Genomic DNA, 17686 nt, shown 5'->3' with positions numbered 1-17686 from the left:
ATACCTGATTCAATAAAATTCAAAAAAATGCTGCCAATCCATCTCCTGTTAGGATTTTGTCAGCTATGCAGCCTTATCCTATCTTGACTCCTGCAATAATGCCTTCCCACCAGCAGAGGCCCTCAGTAAGCTTCATCACTAGCCTTCCTGAGCTCCACCTTGCTGCTTTTCCCATCCTAAGTCTTAGCCCTTTGTAACCCAGCCTTGCCAGTGTAACTTGGTCTAGGGGTGTGCATTCATTTTCGCCATATTGGCAATCCGCAACGTATATTGCAGTATTCGTAGTATTTGTGGGGAAGCAAAACGTATCGCGATTCCCCACAAATACACGAATCTTCGCCGAATTATACGGCCACCTAAATAAAAATTTAAACAAACCCCCCACCCTCCTGAAACCCCCTTTCCCCCCAAGACTTACCAAAACTCCCTGGTGGTCTAGCGGGGAGTCCGGGAGCCATCCCCTGCACTCTCACACCCTCAGTGCCGGTTTCATCATGGCGCCGATAGCCTTTGTCACAGGGGCTATCAGTGCCATTGGTCAGCCCCTGTCATATGGTCATCGGCGCCATCTTGTGCTCCTACCATGTGACAGGGGCTGACCAATGGCACCGGTAGCCCCTGTGACAACGGCTATCGGTACCATGATGAAACCGGCACCGAGGGTGTGAGAGTGCAGGGTATGGCTCCCGGACTCCCCGCTGGACCACCAGGGAGTTTTGGTAAGTCTTGGGGGGGTCGTAGTTAATTTTAATTTTAGCTGGGACACAAATAGAAATCGCTGTATCAACGCATCGGGGTGCCATACGGCTGAATGCAACGTATCTGCTCCCCGATGAATCCAAATCACAAATGCAACATATGGTGTCCCTCTGCACATCCCTACCTTGGTCTTCTCATGGTGTCACACTTGGCTCTGTGACCTGACCCTCATTCCTTGCGGCCTATGGGCCTTCTTGCTCTGTGCCTTGCTTTGTCTTAAGGCCTTCAGGCCTACTCTGTCTAATATCCTGCCTTCTGGCCTAGCCAGGCCTCCCTATTGCCTAGTGGATTATGAGTCTCCTGCCTCATTGCCTTCAAGCTTATATGTTCTCCATTTCATGTTACCCTTATCTGACTTGTCTAACTCCTGCCCTAGTCTGCCTTGTTTGGTCTTGTCGTTCCCTGCCAGTCCTGTTTGTTCTAGTATCCTGTCTGTACCAGAGTCCTGTCCTTGCCTTGCCTCAGCCTGTGTCTTGCCTAGTTTCTGGTCCTGCCCAGTACCCAGTCTGCCTTGTCTCTGTTCACCAAGCCCTGCCTTGTCCAGTCTGCTCAGCCCTGTCTATCTTGCCCAGCCTTGCTTTCAGCCTTTTCTTGTCAAAACCTTGCCTTCAGCCAAAGCCTTACCTTCAGCTTTGCCTGCCCAGCCTTGCCTTACCTTGTCTAGTCTGGTTTCAGCCTATATGGACTCACTACCATGTACTGTTGCCACAAAGAATTACTGGCTCCAAGTACCCAAGTGCTCAACCTGTGGGGGAGAGGGCAGTCTAGGCAGAAGACCAGCCCTTGTTCAATCCAGAGTCCTTCCATGCAGTCCCATGCTGCTCCTCAGGTAGACTTCTCCAACTCCAGAAACACTGACATTCCTTTCTTTCCCAATGAATCCTTATATAGATATGTAAAATTCTCAGGACAAGATTAAGATAAACTAATAGAATTAACTGGGCTTATCCAAATTTAGGTTACAAATAAAATACCCAGAGATGTGTCCAAAACAAGATCATGCACTAGAGGAGTTCTCAGTTCTGTGAATTCTAGATCTAGCATTAATCAACTAAATGTGGATACTCCCCATCTGACTGTGCACAGGTTTGGCAACATTAACAGGAGGTATAATAAGAAACAACATTAACAGGGAGCACAGTAAAATAATGTGAAATGATAAAGGGGATGGATCATCTACCCTATGAGGAAAGGCTAAAGAGGTTACGGCTGATCAGCTTGGAGAAGAGATGACTGAGAGAGGATATAATAGAGGTCTTTAAAATCATGAGCGGTCTAGAATGGGTAAATGTGAATCAGTTATTTATTCTTTCAGATAATAGAAGGACTAGGGGGCACTCTATGAAGTTAGCAAGTAGCACATTTAAAACTAATCAAGACAATTCTTTTTCACTCAATGCAATATTTGTTGCCAGGGGATGTGGTTAGTGCAGTTAGTGTAGCTGGATTTAAAAAAGGTTTGGATAAGTTCTTGGAGGAGAAGTCCATTACCTTCTATTAACAAGTTGACTTAGAAAATAGCCACTGCTATTACTTGCATTAGCAGCATGGGATATACTTAGTTTTTGGATTCTTGCTAGGTACTTGTAGCCTGGATTGGCCACTGTTACAAACAGGATACTGGGCTTGATGGACCCTTGGTTTGACCAAGTATGGCAATTTCTTATGTTCTAATGTTCTTATGGACCTTTAAACATAATTTTTGTCTAATTCACCATACAGGGCTAATTGATAAACAGCCCACTTATTAAGCATTCAGACCAAATCCTCATGGGCAAATGAAAGTAAAAAAAACTCGAGACAGTCCCCCATTCTATTATTGTTTTACTGAACCCAAAAAAAATCAGTCTTAACACATTGGATATTTAAGTTGGGTTGTATGCAAATGCATACAAATTAAGTAATTCATATTCAAATGGATAACATAAATTGCTGAAAGTATTATCTAGTTAACCCACTGGATAATGCTAAAACTGTACTATACATTTAAGGTCTAGTTAATTAAAAATGTTAGCTGATATTGGCTAATGTGAGAGCCCTAATTGGAACTCTGATATAGTCCGTCCCTCACATCTCCCCTTTCCTTCCCCATGGAGGACCATCATACATGAAACCACAGGAATAAACTAAATAATGGTTTTGGCTTCATAATCATCAGTCCAGAAAAGATCTGTTTGCATTCCACTCCTCTTTGTGAGAAAAAATTTTTTTTTAATATTTTTTTTATAATTTACACTTAAAACTACCTTCAATAAATCACATTGATCTTTGTGCTTAACTGAAGTCATAAAGACAATACAGCCATCCTTAGCACCCCAATATCAAGAATGTATTTATTCAAAATCACAATCCATTGTTTTACAACATCCTGATTGTCACAAAAATTCCCACAAAGAGGAGTGGAATAAGAACTGAGATATTTTCTGGACCGTTGATCATAATGCCAAAACCATTATTGAGTTTATTCCTGTGGTTTCGTGTATTTTGGTCCTCTACATTTTTTTTAAAAGATAACTGATGACAGGCAGGAAGGATTTTTCATAGTGGCATGATATAGCATTCATCCTGCCTCAACTGCCATGCTGGAGCTGTTAAAAAAAAATAATAATAATGGCGCCTGATGATCTCACATACTCCTTTGCCCCAAAATATGCTATGGGGGAAAAGCCATCAAGCCACTGTTTTTTAAAATTGGCACCAGTGGGAGAGATGGAAAGAGCGATCTTTCTTGGCTCAAATTTGTCATTGAATGCAGCCATCTGGAAGGGTAGGTAGTGAGGGAAGGGAAGGGGGCCAGGGGGTAGATTGGGGCCAAGTAGCCCCCTTGATTGTGATGTTGGGGTGGGGAGACCAGGTTGCCAGGCACTTCTTTTGAAATCCGGGGAAAGGAGGAATTTCTTTGGAGTTCCAGGAGGTGGGGAGGATCAGGCTGACTGCAGACTTCTTCAGACATCAGTTGAGGGGGATTAAGGCCATGAGGGTCTTACTACTCATTCGTCAGGAGGGACAAGAACATATTCATGGTTTTTTTTTCCAGTTTTAAAGCTGGATTTACTAAAAACTTTATGACTGCACTAAAATCAGACACTAATGTTCAACTGGAATGCACTTTAGTAAGTAGACCCCTAAGTATTATTCATTCATTCATGTGGGAGCTTATGTGAGATCTTCTGGAATGCATTTCTTAGCATATTTTTTGAAAAAAGCATGGATGTTTTTGATTTGTCTATTTGTCCGTCCATTTCTGACAATGATTTAACAAATGGAGAGTGGCAGCAGGCAGATAGACAAAACAAAAGCATAATCAGTGGTGGGTGAGTATCTGATAGCTGGAACAGGGGAGCTATTGCGGTTCCCCAGTCCCTGCCAGCCACGCAAGAGGAACTGTCAGCTGAAGAAGCAGCAGCAAGAATGACCTTTTCACCTGAAGAAGAGGAGCTGCCGACGCAGGAAGTGCCAAAAACTACTGATCACCACTGGTACAGCCCAGTGGAGTCCTTTCTGCCAGACCACCAAAGGCTGCTTAGGAGAGGAACCTTTTCTGCAGGCCAAAGGAGTCTGAGAGATTTGTCAGCACTTAGTGGTGGCTGCAGAAAGGAGAGACAGAAAGGAAGGAAGGCGGAGATGAGAGGAAGAAAGGAGGTGTGGAGAGAGGGAAGGGATGACCAGAAGGAAAGAGGGAGGGGAGAGCTAAGAAAATCAGAGAATACTAGCCACATGGTAGCTAATTTTTATGAGAAAAATTGTGTGCTTTGTGGCTTCAGCATTGACAACAATAAATAGGAACTCTAAAAAGTAAATTCTATAGACCACTGAAAATCAAACCGCCTATTTTGTTCCTAACAATCAGGATTAACTTACACACTTAGTTTATTTTTTTAAATTGTTACCGTACTATGATGGCACATGATTAATTTGTAATCTATACCACCCATATTTCTCTTTATTGTGCCCCTCTGTAAACTGTTGTGATGGTTATTTAACCTAACGACGAAATAGAAAAGTTTTTAAATAAAAAATAAATAATATTTTGATGCCATAAAAAGATACGACTGTTACTCCACATGATGAAAGGAAGCCTATGCTATAACATGGCACAAAGTATTCACCAATTCAAGTCCATTTTAATATCAAAGTACCCTCCTGAGACAGAACAGCTTTAGGATAGCAACATAGCTTTTTTTCAATGTATAAACATTTGGATCCTTCATTCTGATTATAATGACTAAGACAAAATATGCACCACAGAGCATTAAAAAAAAAACAAAAAAAAAACATCATGCAGTTTATCTATTTCTCGGGGTCTGATTCACTAATGTTTTCTTATGAACACAGAATAGGAGAGAAGCATTAGTGAATCAGGTCCTTAATCTATTGCTTTACCATGTCAAATGCACCTTAAAAATTGCTTTTGGGCTATACTGAACAGCTGGATTCTACATCTGGTCTAAGATGATACTGCTGATTGTTGATATAGATTTGCACAGTATTGTTTGCTTCACTAATTTCACTCAAGGGAATGAGCTTAAAAATGTATGGTAAAAAGAGAAACTTGAAAAAATATCTTTTAGTTTTGATATTAAGCCCTGATAAGCAAATATTGGTGTTTACTATGAGAGTCAAGTGTGCTGGACAGTGAATCTCTCAAATAATTGCACCTGTGGGACTTACTACCAATATCATAAGATTTTTTTTCTGTTAGTACAAGAGTTCCCTTAAGTCGCATTCACTGTATTTTAATATGTGCAGTCGAAGACCTAAGCTTTGAAACCTACTGACACACTGAAATGATGTAGAGCCTGTGGTTGCTGGACAAAAAAGCAGCATTTGCAGAAAATAAGTCATACTCATCCCAGTCTTCTTGAGGCTTATGGAAACCAAAGTAACAGTCATAATACCCATAACCAACAACATTTGTAAGTCATTATTAACACCCCTGCTTCTGAACACAGCTGTTACAGTGTGCATGCCTCTTCAGAAAATAACATCTCCAGAGGAAAAAAAAAGCAGCCAGCAGTGATTGCTCTCTTGCCTTCTGCTGTTCGGTACTATGCTGCTAACTATCCTCAGATTTTATGTAAACCATTACATTTTTAACCATAATGTTTAAACAGTAATGTGAAGATGAATCTGTCTTTTCTGCACACTTATCTTCAGATCTAAACTGGGTCACCATAAATATCCAGGTTAGGCTATAATGTTTAACTTCTGTTGTTTGCTAACTTATCTATCGCCGTGTTTCCTACCCCTGGGCTCTACCAACTCTTCCCATCCCTGTTTTTATCAATTCTTTCCATTTTAGATGTTCTTTACAGTAATTATTGTAGGAAAGCCTTATGGTTCTGATGATTTGTCCATCAGTGTAGATTTTTATCTGCACATCCACAAGCACATTAATATATTCTGGCAGCAGAAAGTTATGTGGGTATTGGGGAATTCCACATCCATTGCACATACAAAGTAACATAAGCAATATAATACATTACCCTATACATCTACACTCCACAAAAACATCCATAGTCCCCATCCCCCTACACAATCACCCCAAACATGTTCCCCACACAATTCCTCCAAAAAAAAAAAAACACACACACAAGTGCACCAATTTAAAAAGAAAGCTCACAAAAACATTCTCCCCCACCCTCCCACACCCGCACACACACACATCCACACATCACCATACTCAAACCTGTTTTCCAGCAGCAAAAGAAGTGAACCAAGGTCCATCCACTGTCACTTTCAAACCACTAAGCCCAGATCAATGGTGTTGGGGAGGAGATTTTTGTGGGATGGGGTGGGGTGATGAAGAGGGGGTGGGAGAGAAGTTCAGTTGGTGAAAGGTTGTAAAGTACTTGAGAGTCAGTGAGTGGTTTGGGGTAAGTGGGAGAGCGAAGGGATTGGAGAGGGTGTGAGAGTGTGTGTCAGTAAAGGGATCAGAGGAGGTGCAGGGTATATGTGAGTAAGTGAGGGCTCAGAAGGGGTGCTGGGTTTATGTGTATGGGTGTAAGTGAGGAGATTAGAGAGTGTGTATATGCGAGACTGAAAGCAGGGATCAGTATCTGGAAGAAGAGTATGAGAATATTTATCTGCCCACCAGCTTGCTCCCAGAGCTCCTCTTTCCCGTTCAAGGATTCCTAATCTTTCTCTTCCGTCCCTTTTAATCTCCCTTCTCTTTTCTTACCACACCTCCCTTCCTCTGCTCACAATCTTTCCTCCCTCTGGTTCTTGATTCCCCCCTCATCCTCTTCCTTTGTGCCTTGATCTCTTTTCTCCCCTCATCTTTGATTCCCCCTCTCCCTACCATCCCTCTGCCCTTCTCCACTGAGTTCAACATCCTCCTCCGAGATCCCCTCTCCTCCTATCCCCCAGATTCTCTTCTTTAATTCTATTCTATTCCCCTCCTCTCTTCTCAGGACAATACTAAGATCCGAGAATTTTCTAATTATTTCCATAGAATCTACCTTGAATTGCCACAGGAAACTGGGAGCTGTATGTAAAATTTTCCATCCATAATGAGCATAATTTTAAAGATATGGACATTCATTCTTTTTTTTTTTTTTTTAAATATAGTTGCATCAAGGAAAATAAGCTAAAACATCAATACATATAACACATCAAATGTTCATAAAAACAGCCAAAAAAGAACTATACACAGATACAAAGAAAATCAGAATCTAAAATTCTGCTAATAAGAAATATAAATAACTTTCCCTTAGAAAGAGCTGAAAATTAGCTATGGAATCATCATAAACATATCTAAGGAGAAAGAAGCTACAGGTAAAGACAAAAATTATACAAGGCACAAATTCATACATTCACACAAATCCACACCCCCAACATATAAACACAAAACCTTCCAAATAAATACCGTTATCCCTAACAGATGCAACTTCCATTTCCTAGCCCCTACTCACACATAAAATCTTCAGTATTAAAAATGATCCCAATCAGATCTCTCAAACCTGCACAAAATCTCACAAATCCCCCCTATGGACTCACACACAAACACACAAGCATACCCTATTCACATAAAATCAACCAACACATACAATACAAACAAAACACCCCTAGAACACATCCCACCGTTCATGCGCATCTCTAACAGTAGACACGCAGGCACATTTATATAAGATATTTTTAATAGAATTGCATGTCTAATTTTTCTTTATAGTATTATTACACAATTATTTACATTTTTATACACATAGGGGCCAATGCAATAAATTAGCATAGACAGTGGGCGCTACCCGGCGAGTATACATGGACGTTCGATTTTATAACATGCGAGCGAGGCTCTGGGTCAGCGAACAATGGTGCTGTCCCGGCCTGGCCCCCCCCCCCCCCACCCCTCCCAAAACACGCCCTCTGGCCTGGCACTTGAGCGCGTCCCGGCCTTTACGTGCATGGCCAGGCTTCTTGGAAGATTCTCCCAGCCACGTGGCATAAAGGAGAATACCACATGGTATCATTACATAAACAAGCTTAAGGGCAGATATAAAATCTGGCCCTTAAGCCTGTTTATGTAATGATACCATTTCAAACAATGTATGTACAGGTCTACACAGAATGCTCACATAATTTACACTGTTTTGTACTATTTTCTATCTTGTCCTTGCAGATTATGATTAACTGGGGATAGGGAAATATCTACAGTACCTGAATGTAAACCGATGTGATATCTCCGATTGAATGTCGGTATATAAAATACATAAATAAATAAATAAATGAAACTAAGAGTTTTACTTGAATTCAAACAGTGAACTCCATGTCTTCCCAAAAAAAGTGGTCACTGGTTTGAAAAATATACTTCCTCGTTGGCTCCTTTCATTGTGTGGTTTTTGCATTAATGGTTTACTAGGTACAAGATTTGCCCTCCACATGACCTTGCATGCTAGAATGCCCTTGCACATTTCAAGTAGCCACTTATTTAGCAGGCAAGACCATATGGATTAGGCCATACAACTGAACACTCAGTGTATGATCCAAAGGAAGACAGCAAGAGCTAAAGAAGAAATGTATTACTGAGGACCTTCAGTATTTCCTCTTGTTGCCTTCTTCACACTGTATTAGCTAACTCCTGCTTTCATGGGCCTGTGTGTAAAATGGCCAGTTTCTAGCTGGCCAACAGCCTATATTGTGTACATGTAGAGCTTGTGTGATGTTAAGGGGAAGTTAGAGTCATCATCCCACAAGACTTGATCTTCACCCCCCTCAATTGTGTCATGACAAAAAGGCTATCTGTACGCAACCATTTGAACCATTAACAGTAAACCAAATATGACATTTACTTGCTGATAGTTGGAACAGAGTGTCAGCTGCTATGTGACAACTAGGTAGGAAGAGTGCGAGAGTATTGTGTCGTGAATGCTTACAGACCAATTGCAGAGGCCTAGAAGCCTGCTGCTGCTTGGTACCAGGCGGATTTCCACAGATTGGCTGGCACCCCCTGTACTGGCATGGCTTGGAGATCTGTATAATACATGTAAGGTAAGGTAAGGATGACCTTACAGGTAGAACCCAGATCCCGAAGTCAGTCAGTCTGTGGAAGTCTGCCTGGTCCCAAACAGAAGCAGCAGAGCCCTCTAGGCCTGTAGACATTCTCGACATGACAATGCTCCCTCACTCCTCTTCCCTAGTTGTCACATAGCAACTGAAAATCTGTTCCAACAGTGACCAAGTATAGAGCGGTGTCAAAGGGAATGTTTGGTTAGTGTACAAGTGAAGCGCCAAAAGTGATAGGCAAAACCTGTCTCCTAGATTCTACAGCAGATATGAGCACACAACCTCTATGTATGCACAGGAAAGCTATTGACCTACATAAGACAGAATGAAGGTAGCGGTAGCCCCTACCCTGCCAGCATATACAGAGGACAGAGTAAGTGTACAATGATGTGGCCTGGGGTGGCAGCTTCTTTGACTACTGTGCATGATATGATCAACAGAGAGGAGGCTAAGGAAACCAGTGACTGGAAAAAGAGACTTTCAAAAAGGACTGCCACCAGGCCTCTTGCACACGCCAAGCAAAACAACCCCCCCCCCCCCCCACACACACACACACACACACACATACACAACCCTCTGCACTGGGTATCTCACTACATGCTGTCACTAAACCCTCATCCAAACCATTCATCTGAATCAGCCCAACATCGATGCTATTAGGTGGTCTTTGCCACACCATGTTCCTGCCATCTCAGCATACCCACATTCAGTGGAGAGCTTCTTAACTCCCAGTTCCTCCCTCCCTAAAATGGCATGCTTCAGTGACAGCTTAAGCTCTGGGTAGCCTGCACACCTCCAAACAACTGGATTATTAAACTCACTCCAATTACTAGGTGGAAAAGCCTCTGTGGTGGGGGTTGCACTGTGTGCATTACAGGCAATTGTCAATTAATATGCACACTTGTAAGACTGCATATTTGATGTGTGACACTGGCAAGCTTCAAACCTCCATCTCTCTATACGCTAGGTATAAACAGTGAATGAACTAGGGGGAAGTTTGGAGTTCAAGGCCTGAGGCCATGCATACTGCAGCCCATATGGTCAACTCTCAGAGGTGCTCCTTCTCAAGAGTGGAAGCACTCAAACCCGCTGTCCAAAAGCAATATGGACAAAATGAATGCACATAAGAACATGCCATACTGACTGGGTCAGACCAAGGGTCCATCAAGCCCAGCATCCTGTCTCCAACAGTGGCCAATCCAGGCCATAAGAACCTGAAAAGTTCCGAAAAACTAAGTCTATCCCATGTTACTGATGCTAGTAATAGCAGTGGCTATTTTCTAAGTCAGCTTAATTAATAGCAGGTAATGAACTTCTTCTCCAAGAACTTATCCAATTCTTTTTTAAGCCCAGCTACACTAACTGCACTAAGCACATCTCCTGGCAACAAATTCCAGAGTTTAATTGTGCGTTGAGTGAAAAAGAACTTTCTCCGATTAGTTTTAAATGTGCCACATGCTAACTTCATGGAGTGCCCCCTAGTCTTTCTACTATCCGAAAGAGTAAATAACCGATTCACTTTACCCGTTTTAGACCTCTCATGATTTTAAACACCTGTATCATATCTCCCCTCAGCTGTCTCTTCTCCAAGCTGAACAGTCCTAACCTCTTTAGTCTTTCCTCACAGGGGAGCTGTTCCATGTGAATTGTCCTAGCTCTGCTCTGCACCTGTTCTGATGTTAAATGCTGTTTTATTGTAGTTATGATTTCTGGCTTTCTGCAAAGAGGATTCATGAAACAAAAGGATTGGATAAGTTCTTGGAGGAGAAGTCCATTACCTGCTATTAAGTTCACTTAGAGAATAGCCACTGCCATTAGCAATGGTTACATGGAATAGACTTAGTTTTTGGGTACTTGCCAGGTTCTTATGACCTGGATTGGCCACTGTTGGAAACAGGATGCTGGGCTTGATGGACCCTTGGTCTTACCCAGTATGGCATTTTCTTATGTTCTTATGTTCTTAATACATTAATTTTTGTTTTATTACATGATTGATTGGATCTGTTTGTTTTCTTTGATTTTTACATGATATACTTGTGCATTTATAAACTGCAAAAAATATAAAATTAATTAATACTGATTAATAAGGAATTTTTAATGCTGGTAAGTGCTGGAAATAATTGAGGTAAAATATTTTAAAGTTTCTTGCATGATGCATAATGGCTGTTGCAAACTACTTAGAAAGCCATTACAGGCTGCAGTATATGGCATTATTTATCAATTAGTAGGTCTCACACCTGCATGCCTATAGCCCACCCATGTTAACCTTGTGCCCACCCAAAAAATCAATTCTGGCTACGCCACTGCTGCATAGGCGCTATACAGCGCCTATACAGTATCCTGGGTGCGCTGGTACCTGTCATTTCAAATGCCATTTCAAATGACGTTTGAAATGACAGGTACCAGGAAGTGGATGGCTCTCCTACAGTCCCAAACCAACCCAATCCAAGCCCCAGAAGAGAGAGACGAAATTTAGCCACCCAGTCCCAAACCAAACCACACACACTGCCTGCTCTCGGATATGCACTGCTCTGGCAAGGGAGGGACCTCCTACTGCAACAGCACCCTCAGAGACAGAGATTGCCAAAGGGTAACTCAGCTTGTCACTCATTGAGTCTCACACTGACTCACTTATCTTTTGAACATGGACTACCTGCCGCACTTTGTGCACCTACACATGGCCAATGCATATGTTCCTGGTATGTTTGTCATCAAACATCACTGATGTGTGGCAGCTTGTCTATAACTGCTAATGAGGTAGTCAGAGTCTTTCCTCGGTACTGATTATGTATATCTGGCCACATAAAACACATCTGTCAGAGGCATATATGACACCTACTTTTTCTGAGGTACTGACATGGGCCCCTCAAGGTCTTAGATGGCACTAAATGCATGACTGCCAAGAGAACAACACAGAAATGCCATCGGCCATCATGACAACCACATGAGACCTCTTGGAGCAGTAAGCCTATACATTCAGTATTGTGCGCTATGTACAATGGAAGCAGTTTGTAGGCTCATGAAGTCATCAGCTGACAACAGCTTCTCTGGCCTTAATGCTTTACACTGAGCAGATCATTGATAGTGTGGGAGCACACCTGTCCTGTTCATCACTAACTGTAAAAGTCACTTTGACCACGAGGCACATCGTAGAGGACAGCAGATCTTCCTGATTCCTCATAAGTCATGACAGGCATGTGGATCAGCAAGGGCCTGCAACCATTAAACCATGGAAACATATGGAGTGACGTTGCAAATGGAACTATCTGTAAGCTGTTTGGCACAGGAGTGCTCGGCCTATGTGCTTTAAGGGTGATAACAGATCGCACCAGGATACTAGCTATTGCTCAAAGCAAAATACTCTGCATATGTTATGGGTACATACATATGTACATACAGCTGCACCATAATGAGCCATAATGGTCAAGGGCTTTGCAGCACCAAGGCACCTCAATATCTCTATAATGGGTGATTTGAAGGCAGGAAGTTCAAACACACCTAACCCTTGGCTTCTATGACATCAACTTTTGCTCAGGAGAGATGTGTGTGCTCTTAGAGTCGATAAACAAAACCGCGATCGGGCCCGATGAAGAAAAACCCACATGTGAATCCGAACCGGAATCCGAACCGATTCCGGTTCCGATTCACATCTCTACTGCAAACCACATAGACCTCTAGCATGCCCAGCAAGGAAAGATGCGCTCCCTGTATCTCCTCTGCCATAGCCGCCCGCGTGCCAGGTGCTGCTCTGGGCCTCGACCCCGTGGGGCCCGTGGCTCTGCCTCCAGTGCAGGGACTTCCCTAGGTGGTCTTGGAACTGTCCTTGCCTGTCCTTGAGGTTGTTGTTGTTTTGTTTGTTTGTTGCCTGCAGCGAGCCTCCCAAAGCATCTGGTATCCCCCAGCAATTAAACTTGTCACAAACATTATGGTTTTAGTAAGCTAGACCAGGTAAGAACAGGTGTTTTTATTGGGCCAGGAAGTCCTGGTAGGTGTGTCCATTATAATTTCTCTTTTTATTGTGCACGTTAATCACTCTGATAATATCCGCGATTCGCAATATTGGCCGCGGGAGCATAATAAAAGGTATTTTCACCATACCGCAAATAAAAAGGTGTAGTTATTTCCGGTTTTAAATCCTGCGATAGTGTGCGTTACTCTATCGCACTCCGCGCTAGCAGACCCTCATTTCCATTTACTCCGCCCAAAGTCCTCCCACTCGAATACTCAATGTTTAATTTGCATATGCATTTTGCGTTGCGCTATTTATTGCACACTTTAAGGTGTTATTGTGTGCGATAAGGCCCTAACGTGAAATGATAAATGACCCTGTATGTTTGTAAATCTTTGTATCTTGGGAACTCTGTCTTTTCATTAAATTTAGAGTGAACAGTCTCAGTTTTTAAGCATCCCACCCTATCAGTGATACCTACCTGAGGGAAATATAACTTCCTCTCTCTCCTCAAAATTAACTCCATGAATTGAATAAAAAAGTTTCTCTACACTGAAATTAGCCTTCTTCCAATGCCCAGCCATCTTTGCTGTATTTTTTTCTGCATGGGAAACCAGAAACTAAGTAGCACTCTAACATGCATTTCTAAACTATTATATTTACATGCTTACATTTTTTATTCAGTTATTACTACCCTTAACAGAAGGGAAGCTTGCACAGAGCAGCAGCTAGTATTCCTAAAAAATGGATGGACTGGATGGACAACTCGGGTCTTTTTCTGCCATCATTTACTATGGTGCTATGTAAAAATGAATGCATTTTATTTAATGCTTCAGTTCACTGGAGGAAGCACAGCCTTGAGCCATGATTGAGGATCCAGAGGAAAGAGAGAGTTGCAGCTGGAGTGGAGGTGGGTAGAGGAACAGAGTGAGAGGGTGAGAAAAGGGAAGGGAGACAGTGGGAGAGAGGGGTTGGAAAAAGATAAAAAGTGAGTGACCAGTGAAGAGGAGCATGACTGGTTGGCGGGGGTGGGGGCAAGAAAAGTAGTAGAGTGAATGGTTGGAGGGAGACAGAAAAGCAAAGAGGTGAATGGAAGCGCAGTGGGGGTGAGTGAACGGGGGATGGGAGGGGCCTGCATCTAGTGGGGAAGAGCGGAAAGGCCTGCACTAGAGGTGGCATGCGGAGCAGAGTGGAGGAGGTGGGGGTGGCGGAGCGGGAAAGGGTAGAACTTGAAAGGAAAGAAAAAAGCAATTGCTATATATCCACAACATATACCACTTTGAAAAAAATAATTATTTGGGGGAAGAGTCTGGGACCTGGCAAGAACATTTTATCCATAGCAAATAACTACTGGAAATAAAGAATACCTTTGGAAATTGTATGCACTCCACAGAATACACCTTTCCATCTTGTTTTTAAGTTGACCTAGCTATAATTGCATTTATTTAGTTTAACGAATACAATTAGTTTGCAGGCTTGGAATCTAAAATGAAGTCAAGACTTTCCTATTTTCCAATCAGGTAGGCTGGCAGGGGAACATTAGCACTAACATCATCTGTATGCTCCTTTTGTTGGGATGAAGCCAAACTGCTGATAGCTTGGCACCAAGCCATTGTGACTCATTTAGTACACTAACTCACCATTGTTCTTAAAGGTATTGTAGCCAGCAGACGCCAACCACTCGAATCAAAGAACTAGTAAACAATAGGGCAATGCAGAATAGCACCTGCTGATCATAGTAACCAAGGTGTGATTATAAATATGAAATCATATCCAGCATCAAATTAACTAGCAGGCAGAGCAGGAAGCTGGTGCTAGGCCTCAAGTTACCAACTATTTCACAGCTTACATCTAACTTTCTACCACTGTGAACGAATTGTATAGGATGGAACCATAGGGGAGATAAAATCTTGCAGGTAACTTGATCTCTATTGATCGCTAGTGTGCATGCTAAATAGTGGTTTAGTCATATAGGGGTCAGTTTTCAAAAATGATGCTACTAACTTTTGGAGTTAGGCTTCTCTATCGGTCTTTTTGAAAATTTACCACAGCTAAGTCCCTACATAAAGGGGTAGATTTTAAAAAGCATTTACTCGAGCAAAACTGGTTTTTGCTCGAGTAAATACACTTTACTCAAGTAAGTGGGCTTTTCAAAATTGCTACAATATATGCCATTGAATTGTCCATATGATTTACTCAAGTAAGTGCACTTTACTCGAGTAAATAGCTTTTGAAAATTGCTACGATAGTATGTCACATTTACATGCGTAACTCCTTTGAAAATGACCCCCTTAGGATCCTAAAAATTATCAGGGTGGGGAGACAAAATTAGGAGCTTAGCACTGATTTTCAGAACTAGACACCTAATTCAGGTGCATAAATCTTGACAAATGCATAGCATTCCTAATTTAGAACCTTTACGTTTAGATCCTAATTTATATGAATTTTCAGCTGAATACTTAGAACCCTAACTGGGAGATGTAACAAGCTGCAGTAGTGCTCTAATGAGCATTACACAGCATGTATCATGCCATATATGCGATATTATGCATGTCCCCATCATGGTACTCTTCCCTATTATAATGCCCTCTTTGTATGTGATTTACATGCATGAATAATCCAAATCATACAAATAAGTTCATTAAAAGGCAATCTGAAATACATATTTTATTGTGGCCAGCCAAGAAAATGGTCAGCCTTGATAAAATAACAACACATTTTTGAAACATAGTAACTGCGGGTCCTGAGGCTCCTACCTCACATTTAAAGTGCCGGCAACCAAAAATAAAACTCCCGGCAACCAAAAATAAAAGTTCCATGGCTAAAGAAAAGTTTGAACTAGAGTCAGGGCTGACAATACCTCCCCCTAACCCCCTACCCTCTCCTCCTCCATATGTACATTATAATCATTGCAGGTTCAGAGATCCCCAATGACTATAATGTTCCTTTGGGGATCTAACCTAGGAAGTTAATCATGTATATTAGACCTGCTATAGAGCTATATCACCAAATGTGGGTATATCCTGCAGCATAGTGGTGCTACCGAATATCCCATGTAAATGAATCGGATAAGTCGTACCTGGCTAACTTATATAAATGTTGGATTTTGAATATTTGCCTCCATTGTAATCTACCTAGAATGACCAATAGGCAGGTAATAAATATTTTAACTAACTAACTAAATAAATAGATAGATAGAATGGGGTTCTTTCTCTCTACCCTTCTCCTCCTCTCTGCCCTGGAGATTCTTGTCCTCCATTCCCAGCCCCCCTTGAATCCTGTCTCCACCCACCCCACCCCCAGTGGTCCCAGGACTCCTAAGTCTCATCCCTAATCCGTGGATTTCCTTGAGCCACCCTCCAGAATATAATTTAAATTTAGCTTACCCTTTTTATTGGTAACTCACTTTCTCCATTCTTGGCCAATAAGGCCCAGCCTACCTCTTTCAGCCAGAATCAGCTAATCTTCTCTGCCTTGGGGATGTGGGCAGACTGCCATGTATGGCCCCATTCTCCTCGGACTCCTGGGATTGGAGGAGGCCTATAATTCAAAAGCACAGCCAGCTCTTTGTCTCCTTGGAAGAGGGAAGGAAGGAAGGGAGTAGCAATGCATACTCTCCTCATTTACCCCTTCTATCCACACTCACTCCCCAAAACTCTGATCGCCTCATTCACAGACTACCCTCCCAAGCCTGATCATCTCACTCTCACCTCAGTCCTTCCAGGCCCCTCACTCATTCTCTTACCCTTCTCCTCCACACAAAACTAAGCCCTCCTCTAATCTACTCACTTATTCTTTTGCACATCCACATCCCTTCATTAACTCACCCCATAAGAACATAAGAAAATGCCATACTGGGTCAGACCAAGGGTCCATTAAGCCCAGCATCCTGTTTCCAACAGTGGCCAATCCAGGCCATAAGAACCTGGCAAGTACCCAAAAACCAAGTCTATTCCATGTTACCGTTGCTAATGGCAGTGGCTATTCTCTAAGTGAACTTAATAGCAGGTAATGGACTTCTCCTCCAAGAACTTATCCAATCCTTTTTTAAACACAGCTATACTAACTGCACTAACCACATTCTCCGGCAACAAATTAGTTTAATTGTGCGTTGAGTAAAAAAGAATTTTCTCCGATTAGTTTTAAATGTGCCCCATGCTAACTTCATGGAGTGCCCCCTAGTCTTTCTACTATCCGAAAGAGTAAATAACTGATTCACATCTACCCGTTCTAGACCTCTCATGATTTTAAACACCTCTATCATATCCCCTCTCAGTCGTCTCTTCTCCAAGCTGAAAAGTCCTAACCTCTTTAGTCTTTCCTCATAGGGGAGTTGTTCCATTCCCCTTATCATTTTGGTAGCCCTTCTCTGTACTTTCTCCATCGCAATTATATCTTTTTTGAGATGCGGCGACCAGAATTGTACACAGTATTCAAGGTGCGGTCTCACCATGGAGCAATACAGAGGCATTATGA

The sequence above is a fragment of the Rhinatrema bivittatum genome, chromosome 1 (assembly GCF_901001135.1).
Source record: "Rhinatrema bivittatum chromosome 1, aRhiBiv1.1, whole genome shotgun sequence".
NCBI lineage: Eukaryota > Metazoa > Chordata > Amphibia > Gymnophiona > Rhinatrematidae > Rhinatrema > Rhinatrema bivittatum.
The sequence above is the reverse complement of the archived record's forward strand: the minus strand, read 5'-3'. Positions refer to the sequence as shown.